Genomic DNA, 19625 nt, shown 5'->3' with positions numbered 1-19625 from the left:
ACAGCACTGGCTGGTTCCACTCTGTCAACACTCCCCCCTCACGGTCCTTTGATTCCCTTATCAAATGTCCTGCTTCAGCCTCCTGCGGTGGGAGGTAAAATAGGACGTGGGGTTTCTTTTCCCTTGATGGAGACAGCTTCTGGTGATGTTGGTAATCCTGTTGGGTGGCCTCATGGGAAATGTTTCCACTTATGAGGGACAAATATGGAGTATGAGGTGTCTTAAGTGTCTCATCTACCGAGTACCAGAAATGTAAATCACAGTACTACACTACAGTCTGTCTCGTATTCCCGACCTTTGCTCAACTATAGGGTAAAACCTTTCAGTCTACTGGTTGTAGAACTTTGATGGTTGCCCCGATAGGCTCTTCCCAGAGAACTAGTGTGAAGCAGAGCACTACCACACCAGTTTTTTTAATTGTATCCTGTTATATGACAATGAGCCTCCCCCAGTAAATAGAAGTTCTATCTTAAATTCTTTCATGGAGATTGACACCTTAAAGTTGGTGAAAAGTGGTGACATTACAAATGTGACTATTCACTTGTTTGGCCGTCCCCTTATTCTAGAGTTACCTTTGGCAAATTTAGTTGCTCAAAATTGCGAGAATTATTTTAAATGAAGGATTGATGTCATCCCTGTTGTTGAGTATTTCGACCATCCTATTCAACAATTGATTGGTCTAAAAGTATTTAATTCAATACTGATTGATGCAATGGGACCTGATTCTAATTTTATACATGGGAATCCCAAAGACATAGCTATTTCACTAGGGCAAGGGGGTCGAGTAATTAATGAGGTGGAGGGTCCTGTAATCTATACCCATGCTACTGATTTGAATGATGGTTTATATCATTTGAGTTGGATCAATTAGTCTTTGAGGTAGCCTTTGTGGGCTACTTCTATCATGGAATATGTCCAGAATAGGCCAAGATGAGGAAACCTTTTATCTTTTGAATCCTTTAATACCGTAATCATCTATTTACAATAAACCTGGTGTTGTACAGACTTTGATTGCAGTGATTATTTTCTATTTTCCTTCAGTGGAAGCATTCCTAAAGGGGCCATGCTATTAGGAGATTGTCATTCTTGCTTAAGAACGCAGTTAAATTGAATAATGCAGCTTATATACATCCCCCAAATTTGTGTCTACGCTTGCAGTTGGCCTACCAGGTTGCTAATGGCCGTTCATCCTTCTTTTTATTAGTCAATATGTATATTGATAATAGGGGGTCTTGGACCCAGGCAATCAGGACTAGGAGACAACCGTTCTCCAAAGTGGTAGTTGCACTTTTAAATTTTAGTAGGGAGCTGGGGAAACGGGCCCTGGAGATCCTATCACAGATCTACAAGGCTAAATGCATTTCCATAGCCACTTATGGGGCAGGTATTTGGGTCCTTGAGAATGTTAATTCATTTCAATATATTGAGAATAGGTTTTTCAGATTTGTATGGATTGTTCCCGATAGCACTTCCACTTTTATCTGCCACACTGTATTAGGTGTGTCTCACATTGTGGATATAAGCAGGATTCAACCGGTACTCTTGTGGCACAGGATCTGGACCTCAGAATCGCTGGAGCTTAAAAGACAGATACTTAGAGACTGTGGTAAATTGGATGAGGCTCTGAATATTAGATGGCTAGAGTACATCAAAAATGTTGTTTGTAACCTCGGCCACCCTGAATATTTTTTGGAGCCCCTTAGCCTACAAGATGTCAACAGGAAAGAACTTAAATCTAGTTGTTTAAACTTTTTGAAAAATAGGAGAAGAAATATGGCACTGGAAATAAATTTGGTAAAAGCGCACCAGCTAATATCCCCTATGGACAGACTTCAGCCTTATTTAGGTATGTTTACAAGAGACTAAGATAGATTTTTGTTAACCCATTTGAGATTGGGTATTTTTCACAGGCGTGTTACTTTTCCCACTCAGAATGATTGGTCAAAGGAGTTGTGCAAATGTCCATGTGACGATGTTTCTATCCATTCGACTATCCATTTTTTTTTGTTGCTAATTTTACTCTTGCAGTAGGAAAAGGTGAATTTAGCCAATCTTAAAAAAAGTGGTTTAAGACAATGCCGCCCCATTTTTTTGTTTATGCAAATACTAGGAAAAGAACAGTTGACTGTTTCAGTTTTATTATTCTTAAAGTATGTTTTAAAAGGTAAGAATTCAGTGATGGTGTAATCAAAATCTTTTAAATTTTACTGGATCTGGAATGTACTCATATATGATTTTTACAAATTAATGTAGGTATATATTGTGCTTTTATGATTATTACACTTAATCAAATAAAGCTAATTGAATTGAATTGAACAGTCAATATGTATATTCCACCTGGGAAACCATTTGATTTCCTGGAGAGCTCACTGTTTGCTTTGTTCATTATATTTGTGTTACATAAAATTGCCACCAGGTTATAATCATGGGTGACCTAAATGCAGAGATGTCTAATTCTGACTCTGCAAACTTTGCCTACATAAATAAAGAAGCTAAATGGTCCATTCCGGAGAGAGTCTGTTTCCTGATAAAACTAAAACATACAAGTGTGGGTTTGTGCTACTTAAGATTCTTAGAAAATGTGATCTCGTTATATTAAATGGGGATCTTTGGGTGAAGCCACTTTGTATACCTTTCCTGCCTCCCAAGAGTGTACTTGATTATGTGGTATTCTCCTTTCATATGTTTGATGTATGTGAGAAACTCACTGGTTTTCCTACCAATATGAGAGACCATAGCTTAGTTAGTAAATTTGTGGCCTTTAGACTACAGGAGTTAGATCCTGGGATCCCTGTGTTGCGTAACATTAGTTTTAAGAAGTCAAATGGTTGTTCTTTTTGGACATTTAAGAATGTGCTGAAAGTGTTAAGATCAAGGGAGTATGTGTCTATCTTGTGGGACTCGCTTTAGGCGATCCTATTCTTTTTTTCAAAACCCATATGGAAGAGTTCCAAAAATTGAGCACTAGGTCCGATGGCCCCCAGTTGCTGAAAAAGTGCAATTGCTGTTTCCCATGGTCCAAGAGTGTGAAATTTACTGCCTCAAGCGGTTAAGAACCCGACGCAAACTCCATGATCGTAGGAGGGAACGTGATTTAAAATGGATCAGTACTGGCAGTTGATCGCTGAATACCGTGACACTAGGGTTAACATACTGGCAATCCCTATTTCTGAAAATACTTGGGTGAAATATATTTCCCAGCTGTATGTGAGTAACACCAAGTTAGATATCCCTGTGACTTTGTGTTGATGAAGTGCCATATTCCATGTATGGGGCGCCCTCTGTTAATGAGATTGTGGATTTTTTAAAGAATAGCTGATCCTCTGGATCCAATGGAGTTATTAAAAAGGAGGCCTGAGCTTGGGGATCCCTCCTTGCCCCATTAATGAATTATTGTTACCGTTATAGTGAAATCCTCCAATCATGGAAGAGTAATATAATTTTGCCGCTGTATTAGAAGGGCCCAAATCCTTCCCGGCAGGGTTCAGACAGCTAGCATTGTTGGATGCTTCTGGCAAACTTTTTGCCAATATTGAACTTTTTGTCATTTACAGCAGTGGGCTCAAGATCAGACTATTATTCCTCCGGAATATGCTGGTTTTAGGAAGAATTATAGTACACTTAATAATATAGCGGTCCTTCAAACTGTAGTAGTAAAATATGGCTTATCTTGAGGCATGTATCAATACAGAGGGGGGGACCAGGAACTAGTTGTGGTCCAGTGCCCGTGCTCCTAACTCAAAACCTCTAATCAAAAAGGGGACACTGTTCAGGCAGAGAGGTGCAGGATGTCACCCAGGAAGAAGAAGGATGAGAAAAGGGGGAAAGGGAGGTGTAGAGTATCCTAGGTATTAGGACCCACTTGTGAGAGGGAAGAACAAGTCTTGCCTCTCGATTCCCTCACACACCCCGAAGGATGTCATGCTCCATCATGGGGCATTTTCTCCTCGTCGGGCCGGCGCTGCAATGCCCTACGGGTCCCCCAAAGGGTCACTTTGGCAGAGAACTTTTTAGAGAAAAGCCATTTGATGCATGCGGGTGTGTGGGGTGGGTCCTATTGGAGGGTGATAAAGTGCATGCAACGTAAGTTATAATTGCCTAAGGGTTGCCAAGATTTTTTTTTTATGTGGTGGTACCCTTGACAGAGTAAAAACCCGTAGGTTGTATGTTGTTCCAATAGGCTCAAAGTGCCCAGGTAACTAAAAGGTTGAAATGTCAACATGTTTCGTGCCTGTGTGGTCTTAAGGATCCATGGCACTTCTTCAGGACCGATACAGAACAAAGTGAGGTGATGTGCACGTGAAAAGTGAAAGGGTAAATACCCTCTGAGGGTATCATGGTGGGCCAAAGAACTGTGTACCCTACAGTCTGGCAACAAACTAAATAGTAGTGACCGCTCCTGGACACCGCCTAGGAAAGAGAAGGCAGACAATAGAAAACAAAGAGGACATGCGTAAGAAAAGTCTGTGCAGCATCTCAGTGTGCCCCAGCAGCATACAGCAGAGCTGCGCAAATTACATCAGAGAACATGAGACAGGTATGGTCAAAGTAATGCCAACAGAGCAGTAGCCAGGAGGCGTGGCCTGATGCCGAGGGAGACGAGCTCCCGTCGGAGATCCCCTCTCTGGCACCATCCTGACCGCTGTGGAGGAGCCCCGAAAGAGGAGTCCGGCACCAGGAGGTGTCGGAAGCATAGGGGCGGCGGAGACAGCTGCTGCGGAGGGCTGCTAGTGCTCTTCAGTCGATAAAGAGCGGAGAAACTGGTGAGGCCGCGGGCTGCGCAAGATGGCTGTGGCGCAGCAGTAACGGCTCCTGGGGCACAGCCGAGCTGGACGATTACTCGGGGGTCATCCTAAGCTGCCATATTTGGGGCTAGCCCGGTGGCCAGAGCAGCGGCGGGGGCCTGGACTGTTACTGGAGCAGAGGGGGCACACAGAAGAGCCCCGGTGGGCCCGAAGACTTGAGGTGTCTACTAAGGCACTTACTCAAGAGCTCTGCAATTCCTTGAACAACTTTTTTCTGGACAAAATCTCCAGCATCAAAGCCAGCATCCCTGAAACCGCCTGCCTGGAACCACCGGAAGATATGTCCACCAACCAATCCACACTAGACCTCCTTCCACCTATCTGCCCCAAAATACTATTAGAGCTAATGAACCGTGTCAAATCTGGGTCACCTAATGACAGTTGTCCACCTTATGTCTTAAAATACATCTTCTCCGTCATGCCTCACAGTGTACTCCCTTTCCTCAACGAGTCACTCGCTCAGGGCAAGGTCCCTAGCGCCTTCAAGATGCAGCAGTTGTTCCCCTTATTAAAAAAACAGGGGCTGACCCCCCCAAATCCCTCAAACTACCGCCCTATTTCTCTCCTTCGCTTTCTGGCCAAAAATACTGGAGGTCCATGTGGCCAGGTGCCTATCCAGATTCATTGAACTATCAGACTACTTAGAGCCAAATCAAGCCGGCTTCCGACCGGCGCACTCAACTGAGGCTGTGATCCTGGCAGTCCTGGACACTATCAGAGCAAATGCAGATAGGGGTGTCCACCAGGCTCTGGTGCTCTTGGATCTGTCGGCCGCATTCGACAAGGTCGACCATAGCATCTTGTTGAACCGAGTAAAGCAGGCAGGCATGCGAGGACCCGCACTCAGCTGGATTAAATCTTTCCTCGCTGACCGTACTCAAGCAGTAAGGCTCGGAACTTTCACCGCCCCCAAACTCACCTATACATATGGAGTCCCACAGGGCTCCTCTCTTTCCCCACTACTGTTCAATAGAAAGATCACCATTTTTAACTACGCTGATGATCTTCAGCATATATTCCCACTGGACTCCCCTGACTCCGCTGCTGAGTTTCAGGCCTCCATGCTTTACATCCAGCGCTGGATGGATCTGAACCACCTGAAACTCAACTCAGGCAAGACGGAATTAGTGCTGCCTGGGAAGAGCGAGATCTGCTGGGGCCCGCATTATTGGCCGGCGGAACTGGGGCCACCTCCCATTCCCTCCCCCTCTGTGAAAAGTCTAGGGGTTACCATTAATGCAGATTTTTCGCTCAGAGGACAGGTGGGAGCGGTGATCTCCTCTAGCTTCTATCAACTGCGTAAAATCAAGAAAATCGCCCACCTGACTCATACAGGTGGTGATAGCTCTGGTACTCTCGCAGCTGGACTTCTCAATTTCAATCTACCTCGGCCCACCAGCTTGTCTACTGAAACGCCTACAAATTGTCCAAAATCAGACAGCAAGACTTATCCACAAACAGCCTAAATGGCTTTCAGCCAGACCCTGGCTGCTGAAACTCCAATGACTATCGATGGCCCAACGGGTAGCCTTTAAGACTGGATGCTTAGCCTTTAAGGCCCTGCATGGTAAAAGACCCAGATTCATTAATAGTATGATCATAAAGCACGCACCCCTACGAAGTCTTCGATCGGCCCACCTCCACCTGTTAACCATTCCCTCCGTCAAACAGAAATGGCAAGGAGGTTGCCGTTTCTCCTACCTAGCCCCTAAATTCTGGAACTCTCTTCCCTTGGCACTCAGGAGTTGTGACAACCTCCTGGGCTTCAAGAAAGCTTTGAAAACCTGGCTGTTTGAGCAATCCTACACATAGTCACTCTGCCACGACACTCCTGATGATTACCGCCATGAAACCTACGGGTGACCGTGCCCTTTAGAAGTTGCTATTAACATAACATAACATAACATAACATGGAAGTCTTTTAGTGTTTCTTGTTGTCAGTAAATTATGGGGCCCTGTTGTGGGTTGATCAATACTATCAGTGTCACCATGTACTCCTGTTTAGTTAGTCACACCAGTGGACTCCCCAACTTATCTTCCTCCGTGAGTGTCCTAGCTGTGTTACCCATTAAGTCTAGGCAGTGCAGTCATTCAAGCCGTACCATGTGCTTCAATCATGCCTCTTGGATATCTCAAACTTTCATGAAGTCTAATGTTTGCTTTCATTCAAGAAGGGACAGCCCTTCCTCAGCCACCTGACGCTCCACCTCTATTACCTTGTGGGCACCCACTGAATTCCATTAGGCAGGTGCCCCTGGTCAGCACCTGAAAAGCTTGGCATTCCACTCTGAGAAAGGAGGCTGTTCTTCTCAAAATAACCGTTAATGTGCTCAGCAAGCACTGCAGGGAAAACCACATCTCCCAAAGAACTGTGTTGAAGACAGCAGGTTGGGAAGGCAATTTCACCCATTGATACTCCAGGAAGAGAGAATTATGGTCTGAAATGAGTCTGTCTAGGTATTCAGCACGTGTGGCTGATAGGGTAAACAAGGAGAAGTATAGCACCCGATCTATGCGGATATATACGTCAGAAGGGGCCGAGTAGTAGGAGCATACCTTTGAACCGGGATGTTGAGCATTGACCAGTGTTCCTGCCATCTAACTAAGGCAATAGCACTATGTCTAGTAAGGGTCATTTGAAGAGCAGGAAGTAACTCATCTAGGTTAAAATCTAAAATACAGTTAAAGTCTGCCACCAGGATCCAGGGAATACAAGCCCTTTGGGCTAAGTGCAGAGAAAGGCCAGCCATGAAGCCCTCTTGGTGTGAATTAGGGTCATAGATACTTCCCAAGATGAACCTTCACGTCATCCAGCCAAACCTCCACCGGGTCATATCTCCCATTTTTAGCAATTCTTGTAGTACCTGACTGGAAAGATATTCTAGCCTGTATCCCTATCAATGCTACTATAGCATTTGCTGAATGGTTAGTAGTTGTATTTGTAGTAGTAATAGAGTAAATCTGACACCACCTCTGGAGCCTAGCAGCCTCAGATGCAACCAAGTGGGTTTCCAGAATGACAATATTTTGTGCTTCCTCTCCTTAGATGCCAGTGCGGATCGTATATTTACAGTGCACCATGTGCATACCACGTGTAGATAAAATGAGGAATGTGATGTTGATGTTACTGGTTTGCTGCTTACTATATGGGAAGGTGAATAATTAATATTTAAGGCTGCAGTAACAGTAAAAATGAGAATGGAATATATCCTAATCACATCAAGAAACCTTTAACAAGTGACAGCCAGCAAACTGATCATCAGAGGGATTCAGGACACTTTTCAAAGAAGTTCATCTGCTGTTTCTGGAGTCACCAGGGGGAACACCATGGAATCCTGCACGTGGGTATGTGTTGAGGGGATATCATCATCATGTCCAAATGCTCGAGGTCAGAGGCCCGTTTGGTCTCTCTGACGTTTGCCACAAAAGTCAGAGCCATGATGCGTTCCTTCTGAGCCTGTCTTTAATGCTGTTAGTTAGAGCCTTAAATCTGCTACTGAAGCAAGGTAGCAGCTGTGTTGATTCTTAGCTGACTTTTCACATACCGCCAGCCAATCAGTTTTGCTGTTCCCCTCCTGCTGTTAGATTCCTGTTACCGCTGTGTGAGGCACTAGAGCGCAGCAGAGAGCGGAGCGGAACGCCAGAATCGTCAGAACGCCATTACACCTCTGCTCGCTGCAAGCGAGCCTCGCTACCTCCGCTGCCCCCCGCCACGCCAAACAGAACACTCGGCAGCCCCCTCTTGGCGCATCATTGGACCTGTTATCGGCCCGGCAGCGGCCCTGGCTGTGTGCTGTGTGCAGGTTTGTGCCCGTGTCCGGGGGCAAATCCGGCGGGAAGGGGAGCTACTGTGTCGGCCAAGCCCGGTGGGGCGAAGCAGGTCGACAGGTCACCACAGATGCGGTCGGCAGGAGGCTTTCTGAACGTGAATCGGCAACCACTCCCCAAGCTACGTGGTCAAAACCGCCCGCGGTCTGTTGGTCTGCCAGGGTTGCGGTTGGCTTGGACGCTCACATTTGTCTAAAATCCTTGAGGTGAGACACCTCCGGATCCGCTGCTCAAGTGCAGACACTCTGATTGCTCTGATTGCTTGCCCGATTGCCTGCCCGCTGCCCGCCGCGAGCCGCCAAGAGGCTCGGTGGCGCCGCGGGTGCTGCGGGGGCCGTCATATGACAGTGTACTCAGAAGAGCTGAGCGGAGTGGAGAGGAGCGGAGCGGAGAGGAGAGCATCAGCGAGCGGACATCAACCCGGACGGAAAGAAGAGTGACTACTGGTAATTTTAATCTCCACTCCTGGCAGGTACTTTGATAATCCTTAACAAACCGTTCTTGGACTGGTGCAGGTTGTTGTGGCCTTCCCTCTGGTGGATCGTGGCCCCTGCAGTTATTTCTCCACCATCCTTGGGCCACCTATCACTCCTGGGAGGGGGCAGGGAGTGTGTAAGCTCTTACTCCGATAAAACTCATAAACTTATAAAGAATATCTCGTGGATTCGCCATGGAGTCTTCTAAACAGCTCAGGAAATTACCTTGGAGAAAGGGCACTACTCTCCGTGCCGTCTCCCCCGGAGTTGTTCAACTTAAAATGTCATACTCAAGGGGCCCACAGTCGCAACCTCGGATCAGCGACTTTTTCGGCAAACCTGCCCTTCAAATTAGCGCTCCCCCTACTTCTCCCCCCACTTCTATCTCACAGCATGATGCGGACAAAAATGCTGATATCCAGGTCCACGATAAACACTCCTCTCCCAGTCCTGTTCACAGCCCTGATCCCATCAAAAGCTCAAGCCCGGAGAACCTTCACCTGCCCTCGCCCAAAGCCCTTGTCTTACATGAGAACCATCAGATGTATACGCTCTCTCAGGACGATGCCATCACGATCCAGGACAGCTCCATTGCGATATTAAGTGCCTCCTCCACAGTCCTAGGAAATTCATGTGCACCAGTCTTTGGCTCAGACTTTACAAACACCACTGTATTAAACACGGCGGCTAAGTTACAAGTCCAAAGCCAAGTTCAAGGCAGCGTCCTGTCTATATCTCCTGAACACCCTGACAACTGCAAAGCGGCAGATTCAATACCGAAGCCCTCACTTCAATGCAGTTTATGCCTAGGTGCACCCTAAATCAGTCACAAGGATCCTCCATCTTTAAAAAAGAGCCTAAAGTATGACAGTCCTATGTTATCTAATAATCTGTCCAACCGATTCTTGGCTTCCCTGGAAGCCCGAATCGAAGAATCCCTTGCTCACACACCGGGTTTCAGCCCGCATTCCAACTCTTCTAGTATTGTGCATGAGGATCAGGAGATACCCGTGTTTGCCTCATCGGGATCTATAAACTCTATCTCGGTCTCATTGACTTCCCTTCATTCAAAGCAAGATGCAATCGCGAAAGCTATGCTATAGCAGTCGCAGAAAATGGAATTGCAGATTGATCTAATACAAACTTTGGCCTCTGCACTGCCTGACCTGGGCTCCAGGCTAAGGTCGCTTTGAGGTTCTGCAGGGCTGCTGGACAATTCGAACTCCTGTTCCTGCATTCCAATAATCAACAAACTTTCATCTCTCCCAGAAATTTTGAGCGCACTCCTGGACAGTGTGAAGTGCAACAGCAATGGCAATGGGACGCTGAAATCCACACAAGAGTCCCAAATCTCAACCCCCCCTGAAAAGCCCTCACGTACCGCTTCATCGGCTGGTCCATCATCAGGGAGAAAAATGATTCCTTCCTATTCCGAACCAATTCCAAAAAGCTTGGCTACATTGTCACCGGCGACCAGTCCAGGCAATTCCAAAGCAGGTTGGGAACTCACCGACACCAGCAGCCTAACACCGATGCAACCAGCGATCCCGCGGCCCGTCCTTACTGATACAGCCCACACAAATTTGATTCATACGTCTTCCGATCTTCCAACAAAACCTCCACTGGCAAGGAGGGAGAGAAAGAAACTTAAAAAACAATCCAAAAAACAACGCCTAGCGAAAAGGAGAGTAGGGCCCGATGGACCAGCGGCACTCAGCCTGCCAGTCATTAAATCAAGGGGCGTCTCTTATTTTCCCATTTTTAATCCGCCTTCAAAATCTAAAACAAAAATTACCGAGACAAGAATGACTCCCGTGGCAATTAAGGATATTAGTGAAAGACCGGGGTTACTGACACAGGGAGCGCTCCCGGCCCCTAGAACCATTGAATTATATTCCACAAGGCCAACGGATGGATCTCTGCTAAATAAAAGCAAAGGAATAGTCACTTATGACCAAAGCCTTGGCAGCCAGTACAACACTCCACAGCCCTCAGCAGTAATATCAGACGCTCGGAATAGTCCACTCAAAGGCCAGGGGCTGGTAAAAATATCGAACGCAGATCACCAATTCGCAACAGAGGGCGAAGCGATGAACTGTTGTGTGATCTACTTGCCAGAGGATTCAATTAAAACCGGCTGGGACTCTTCCACACGCACACAGAGGCCCCTTCTGCCCCATCTTATACAAGTCCCAGAAGTGAAAATCCAATTGGGCGGGAATAATCACCCTCCTGAAGCACGCCGCCATCGTCCGAAGGCGCCTGCATCTATAATCGAACCAGCTAGGAGTCAGAATTATCCAAGCCCGGAAAACGAGGCAGAACTTGGTTTTTTTCCTCATTATGTTCATAAGGGCCCACATGACACCCTTAACAGAAACAATCTTATCCGACTATTGAACCATGTTCCAGCGCTGTCCGGGGTCACTTCCTCAGACCTCACATTGGTGAAGTTCTCAAAGTCAAGTCAAATGATCTTTATTCGGAATTAAAAACATCCATAAAAGTACACACAGGTTAGAATACATTAAAAACTAATAAAAACATACCTTTAAAATGCTATTGTATAAAACAATCTTTTCCAAAGTAATTAAAGCAGCGGGTTTTGTCCAAAAAAGTGCAAAGTTACATAGAGCAAAATCTTCCATTATAGTAGTCATTACATCCAGCCATGCATTGTAAAGAAAGACTATGTACAATTTGTATCATAGCAGCAAAGTACAAATGTGCATCGAGTAATCACAATACTAGGGTTCGTCAGGCATATTCCATACTCGCCCTGGATCTCACGCTGGCTTTAAGAAAACAACTCACAATACATATCGTTTCCTCTGTAGACAGCATTTGTAAAGTTTTCATTGCCTGAATGAAGTCCCGTTGGTCATATTTGCGGAAGTACGGCATTAAGTATTGGCGGGTATATAATTTATAATAGCCACAAAAAAAGAAATAATGTAGCAAACTTTGTTTCCCCCCCTCAGAACAGGGACAATCCAGCTGTGCTAGGTTTTTATTATAACCGAGAGGGAAGCTTAATACATTTACAATGCTTCCGTCTCGGAATCGGAACAGAAGGCTCTGGTTCCATCTTCCTATTGTTAATGACAAGTATCTGCGGGGTATTTTTGGATTATCATTACCAGATTCAGCATAGGACAGGTATTTAGTAACTGCAGATTTAGGGAGTTCAGATCTCATCCGTTCCTCCTTATATAAATCCAGCAATGCATGCTTAACAATGTTCTTATGAGCATGAACAATAGTGTTAGGGGAGCTAAACAGAGAACCCTGGCCCACGCTCAACAGGCTATTCTCAACGGCTTTTAACCAAGGTACAAGGTGGGATCTTTCACTTTGTAATCAGTCAGATATTACACTGCGGGTTAAAGATGCCGCCGGATTTAGCCATATTTTTAGCCAAAAGAGAGCAGGCCTGCATCGTATAAAGTCTTCGATATACGCTAGCTTAAGCTCATTATGACAAATAAATGTTGGGGCGCAGGGGACACCCCCCAAAACCTTCCTGCAGAATCTATTTTCCTCTAATTGAACAGGCATACTATTAGAGTAGCCCCACACTTCTGCTCTATAAGTCCCCGTTGGTTGGCATTGAGTGCGATAGATGTTTAGCAGAGGGGTAGTGACATCAGCCTGTTTAGGTTGCCGGAGAGATAAGATTGAATTGATGGATTTACCAATTTTATTTCTCGCGTAAGCCACATGTGGCTGCCACGAGCCAGTATTAGAAAATAACAGCCCTAAATAAGGAAAAGTGCTAGTGCATTTCAGAGTGTGTTCACCTGACTTAATTGAGGTAATGTTGTATTTTTTGGGTCTGCAGTTCATAATGAATGATTTTTTTAAATTAGTGCTTAGACGCAGATCAGACATAAAAACAACAAACCCAGAGATTAAGGTTCGCAAAGCGTTTGGTGTACGCCCCATTAGTACTGCGTCGTCCGCATAAAGCAGGGCAGTAATAGGGGAGCCATTTATAATTGGTACATCCTTAGTGATCTTACTCAGGCTGCTGCTCAACCCATTAATATATAAGATAAAAAGCAATGGGGCGAGTACGCAGCCCTGTCTAACTCCCCTGCTAATTAAGATGTCACTTGAGACCTCGCCCTCGTTATTAATACGTACTCTAGCCTTTAAATCCCTGTGTAAGTAAGAAAGAAAATATACCAAAGAATCATCCAAACCATAATTAAGCAAAAGTGACCACAAACTAGAAAGATTAACAAAATCAAATGCAGAACTTAAATCCATGAATCCTAAGTACATTGGTGATTTTTTTATAGTAATATATTTGGCCATGATCAGATTCAAATTAAGACATTGTTCAATGGTGCCCACATGACTTCTAAAACCTAATTGACTACAGTGTAAAACATTATTATCCTCTGCACAGGTCCTGATTCTATTAAAAATTACCCTTCCAAGAACTTTTAGTGTGTTGTCAATCAGTGAAATCGGGCGATAACAGGCAGGGTCCATCCTGTCGCCTTTTTTAAATATAGGGACGATAACACTATTTGACCATGATTCAGGAATTGAACTATCAGATAAATGATTAAAAAGATTACATAGTAAAGAGGCCCAAAAGTTAATTTCAGATTTAATTTGATCTATCGAGAGACCATCCGGGCAGGGAGCTTTATTACTAGCACTTTCAACTATTGCTTCCTCGACCTCGGATAGTAAGATGTTCAATGGCCCGGCAATCTTGGATGGGGGGACAGTGTCTGGGAGAAGCCCAGATGCAGCATAAATTTTAGAAAAATGCTCCACCCATGCCTCTCCTGTTATATTGCAATTGATAGGTTTAATGTTTGAACCAAAAGATCTAAGAGACTTCACCTCTCTCCAAAAGCCCGTAGTATCTTTTAATGTGGCAGTACGGGCAAGGGATTCCCAATGATCCATCACTAGGGCCTCGGATCGAGTACGTAGCGTAGTTTTGTACTTTGATCTAAGTAGAGGGTCCCTTGGATTCGTTTTTAGCGCCTCCCTCAGTTCTCTGTTCGCCCTAGAGCATGACGAATCAAACCAGCGGGGGCCATGATCTTTATTAGGCCGTGCTGGTTTTGAGGATTCTATCTTGATAGCCAAACAGAGATTACTAAAGGAAGCAACCACATCATGACCTAATCTATCGTGGGATAGGCAAATCTCGATTAGCATTGGATGTTTATTGATGACTCTTGCTAAAATATTTTTATTGTCTACCCCTTTCCATATCAATCTTAATCTATCAGAAGATATTGCCAAATTTTGTACTACAGTTTCTAATCTCGCCATATCCTTAGTATTCTGCAAATTTTTTAAGTATATTCTAAGTGGATAGTGGTCACTATATGCAGAGCAGATGACTTCTGCTTTTAAGATTATGTCACTTAGTGAGGCAGAGATAAACATATAATCTATTGTAGAAGCACAACCCTGGCCAATATATGTGGGTGCCAGCATATCATTTTCTCTGGCACCCGCTATTTCCATGGCATTCATTAAATCACGGGAGGCTAAATGGTCTCTCAAATCCTCACCATTTCTACATGGTGGATTATTACGGTACATGTGAGCGTTAAAATCACCTCCAATACAGATACCATCAAAGGTCCCATACTTCTGCCCCTCAATAATTTCATCAATAAAATTAAATAAAATCAAAAAATTATTATTAGGACGGGTAACAAAATCATTATTATAGAAATTAATTAGGCATAATTTCATCCTATTGATATATTTTATGGCCATAAAACATTTACCCTGAGTAGGGATCAGATTAGTTTGTACCCCGGTTTTTATTTTTGCCCAGATAGATAGGCCGCCACTCGGGCGACCCATGGATGAGGGGGATGCCTTTAAGTTATAACAACTAAAGCCCTCCAATGTTGGCATGGTCGTGCACCAAGTTTCTTGTAACATCAATATATCACAGTTTACATTGACCCAATCAATCCACTCTATAATTTTCAATTTTGAGTTAAGCCCCGCTATGTTCCAGCTTACAAGAGATAGATCAGAACTCTGGACAATAGTTCTTAAATCTGAAGATTTTTGGCTGACAACAGTTTGCAAGGGGAGTGGTACAACATCAGATAAGTCAAGATTGGGTACCAGAGAGGGTTCATCCGGACTGATTGTAAACGGTCAATCTATCATATCCAAATCCGATAAGGGTGCAAATCTGTTAAACATCTTAAATGCAAAGGGTGCTTGCTGAAATTGTAATGGAGGTGGTCTGTAGAAAAAGCTTAGTGGTAATAAAGTTACAACAGTAGAAATACTGGAACAGTTGTTGTTTCTATTAAGTAAGAATCTTACAGTGCCCGGATTTTTAAAGTTAAGAACTATACAATCACCTTCTTTATCTTTGAATAAAGGGCCAACCCAGGACACCCTACGGGCCGATAAAATCTCTCCAGCAATATCATGTCTGACCCCTTTGTGCTTAGTTAGCCAATCAATACATTTATTGCGTAGTTGGACCCACGATTCCCCCTGTTCCTCCCTTAATGGTGGAACTCCTGCAAGGACCAGGACAAAGGGGCAGGCATCAGGTGGTAGATGCAGGGCAGGCCCTTGATGTTTAAAAGGCCTGCCATTCCCAGATTGCCCAGGTTGCCCCGTGCCTTTATTATTAACAGCGGTAAACCTCTCTGCTGTAGTTGGCTGGGTAGAACTTTTATTCTGATTAGTAATTTTTAGGTTAGCAGTAGCAGGAGGAACTACTTTTGGGGGTACGGGCAGGGATACAGATTTAGAAGGTAGAGTGGATTTCGCCAGGTTTTTTTCGCCATTAGTATCTATGGGTTGAGAGGTAGATGGTACAATAAGTGGTAATAATCCCGAGTTGCTAGGACCCCCACCTACTAAGGGGGAGGTTTCTGACGATCCCTGTGATAAAGTGTTGCTGACAGACTCGAGTTCTTTTATCAGACGATCTGCTCTAATTTGCTCCAGGGTGACTGTCCCCTTTCTTTTTGCCTCTTCGTTTTTTACCAAGTTATCTAATCTATCAAGTCTTTTAAAAACATTATTAAACTGTTTGATCATTTGCTTTTCTAGCCGGTTAAAAATAGTATCAGCTATAGTTTCTATCAAATTTCCATTGTGTTTAGATAAGGTGTAATTGTCTCCCATTATTGTAGTTTGTGTCCATATATCGTATTAGAGTTCCCCATTAATTCACTAGTAGTAGCGGTGGGAGTTTCATCCGCATTCGCTACATTTTTATCATCGATATCGTCAATATGTATAAGTTTGTGCCCTAGAAATTTGTTGCTTGTTCCACAGACTCTGTGGCGTGGGCTGACTCTTGTTGTTCAATGGTTGTTTCCTTTTGTTTGCACTTTGCTTGGCTGTATCTCTTTTACGCTTTTCCCCTCCCAGTTTGATATTTAATTCCAAAGTTCCACTAACATTTACATCTTCCTGAGAAGCAATTGTTATGGTGGGAGCTGCCTCTACCAAAAGAGGCTGGGGGGATGGGGTTGGTAATACGAGTTTTTTAATTACAACAGCTGGTGATAAAGGCAGTCTTGGACTAGTTGGCATAGATATTGGCTGTGTAGTGATGTTAATACAGCTTAAGGACATTCTTTTTTCAGTATCGGCGATTTCGTTAGAGACCAAATGAAGAGCATTTTCAATTAGCGACTCAAATGTAGGAGGGGGGAATGGGAAGTCATCCAAGGCAACATCACTATTTGCTAGGTCCATAATGGCGGGTAATGAACTCACCACAGTCGCGATAATGTTGTTAGGGGGGTGGCCCGCCCGACCACTGTAGTCCACTGACAGCCAGGCGATGCCCGCGCGCGTCCCGCGACGCGGAGGCTCCAGGGGTGTTTTATCTCGCCTCCTGGCGCGAGATTGGCGGCAGCTGACAGAACCGCTAAGGAGTCTGGGGGGTGTAGTTCCTTCGGCCCCCTCCGCTCGGTGGTGTGGCGGCGGCGGGAGGGGAAAACGGTCGGTCTCAGCAGGATCTCCCAGGCAAGCAGGTAGGGGCAACAGCAATCCCCAGCAACGTTTAGAAGCCTCCTTAATACCAGGCAAAGGGGGCTCAGAGGCCACCCTTACAACATGGTCCTGGGAATCCATTAGGGACGCAATTTTCAGGGAAGCTAGCATATTTGAAAACTGGGGCATCGAAATGTGGGTTCCAACACAACAAAAATACCCCCATGTTCTTCTTCCGGTGGCCCCAGCGAGGCAGCTCATTAGTGTTCTGAAGGGGTCCCAGGGTGCTACCCACGCCTGACTCCCAGAAACGTCGAAAGTGGATAATCTCATAAACATTTCATGTAGTAACAATCAACGCCTGATAAGCTGTAAATCTAGCCGCCCTGTCTTCCATGCCATTGACAGCTGTCATGGGTATACTGATCCAGGGCCTACAACTGCATGCGCACAGCAGCGCTCCTCCTAACGGGGAAGCCAACTGGTCTGACTCCAAACTGACCATCTCGTCGTGGAATGTGGCCGGGCTAAAGTCAACTTTTGCCTCCAAGTCAGCTGTGGAATTTCTGAACAAAAGTGACATCATTTGTTTTCAGGAGACGTGGTCTCTATCTCCATTGCCTCTGCTCGGCTATTACGAACTCTTTCAATCAGCCGCCCAGGCCAACTCCCAATGAAGACCCTCTGGGGGCCTTTCTATCTTCATCAACCACAGGTGTAAGACAACGCCACCCCTATTCTTCGGAACTTGAAGACAGGGCAGACTGTACTAATTACCGGCCTTTCTTCTTCAGGCAGGGCCTTCTCCATCCTCCTAATTAACTGCTACCACAATACAGCGAAAACTACAAAATTAGTTGCAACAGATCTACTGATAAAACATCTGGAAGAGCTTCTATTGGAATTTGCATCCGCGGAGGTACTATTACTAGGGGACTTCAACATCAAAGACCTGGCAACCAACGCCCTCCCAGTTACTAAAACCAAAGAGCAAGAAGCTATGACCACCTTTTTAATCAATCACAATCTACGCTCTGCTCAGCAAATTACACTGGAACAGAACCCGGACGCCCAATTGTTACCAACATTTAAGAACATCTCGACTATTGATTATATCTTTCTCTCTCCACTTCTGGGAAATAAACTATGCAGGATGGAAATCTCCTATCGATCGGTGAGTGACCATAACCCCTTAACGGTAACAATGCATCTACAAACGCCAGTCGCTGCCGGAATTACTGAAGTGGGGCATTCAATGCAGGTCGAACTCCACACCTAGGTTAGAAGAATTAAATGTGACTCATCAGGTTCTGCCAAGGTTGGCACTTGGCTTATGGAAGAAACTCCAATCCTCAGGCACAATGCTCCCACAGACTTACATCACCTGTGGGACAATGCTATCGTCAAACTACGAGACCTCCTAACAGGTCCCGTGGCTCAATATAGATCCCCCAGGCCACGTCCGAAGCGGTTATTTGATCCAGTGTTAGCCACCCAAAGAACAGCCTGCACACATTGATTGGCACTGCGCACTCTGCCAATAACATGGCCCAACTGCGCAAGGCCTTCAAAAAAATCGACATGGGAGGTCAAGAGACTAAAAGAACAGACTGAGTGGCTAAAAATATTGGTCTTGCTATGGGGCAATAATTTGTCCAAGTTCTGGATTCAGATGAATAAGCTCCGCTCCTCGCGGTTCGTGAAGAAGAATGGACCCTGCATGTGACTCAACTATATCGTTGTGACGCCACGGACCCTGTGGTGATCGAACTAAGAGACCGAATCGATCCCTTCCAGACAGAAACCCATGAGCTGACCACTGCAGCCGAGGTCTCCAAGTATCTGAGAGCCATGAAAAACGACGATGCCCCCGGGCCCAACGGCCTTCCAGCCGGGGTATTCAAATGCGCCCAGGAAGAGTGGGCGGAACTCTTTGCCCCCTTTTATAACAACGTGTTTACGACCTGTCAGCCACCAGACTCATGGCTAGGCTCAATTTTATGCCCCATATTTAAGAACTACCGATTTATTGCCCTATTAGATCTTGAGGCCAAGGCATATGCTCGGTGTCTTCTTAGGCTGTTAGAAAAATGGGTAGCAGAAAATAATATCCTACCATACTTCCAAACAGGGTTTAGAGCCTCAGCCTCCACAATAGACAATATCACAACTTTAGCCATTCTGAGTCAACAAGCAGCAAAAAAAAACATCTTCCCCTTTACTGCTGCTTTATAGACTACAGTGCGGCTTTTGATAAAGTGTCTCGTAATATCTTATGGAGGAAGCTGGATAAGTGGGGGATTCCACAGAGCCTACTAGGAGCACTTATCTCCTTGCACAAGAACACCTGGGTGCAAATTAAAACTGGCCCAAAGACAGTCTCTACAAAAATTTCTATTGAAGACGGTTTAAAGCAAGGCTGTGTTCTTGCCCCCCTCTTGTTCAACCTCTACACTGCTGATCTTGGAACAATACTGGAGAACAGTAATCATCTCCCCCAAAATTGGGTCCCTCCAAAAGGAATCTGACATACTTCAATATGCCGATG

The sequence above is a fragment of the Lissotriton helveticus genome, chromosome 1_1 (assembly GCF_964261635.1).
Source record: "Lissotriton helveticus chromosome 1_1, aLisHel1.1, whole genome shotgun sequence".
Classification (NCBI taxonomy): domain Eukaryota; kingdom Metazoa; phylum Chordata; class Amphibia; order Caudata; family Salamandridae; genus Lissotriton; species Lissotriton helveticus.
The sequence above is the reverse complement of the archived record's forward strand: the minus strand, read 5'-3'. Positions refer to the sequence as shown.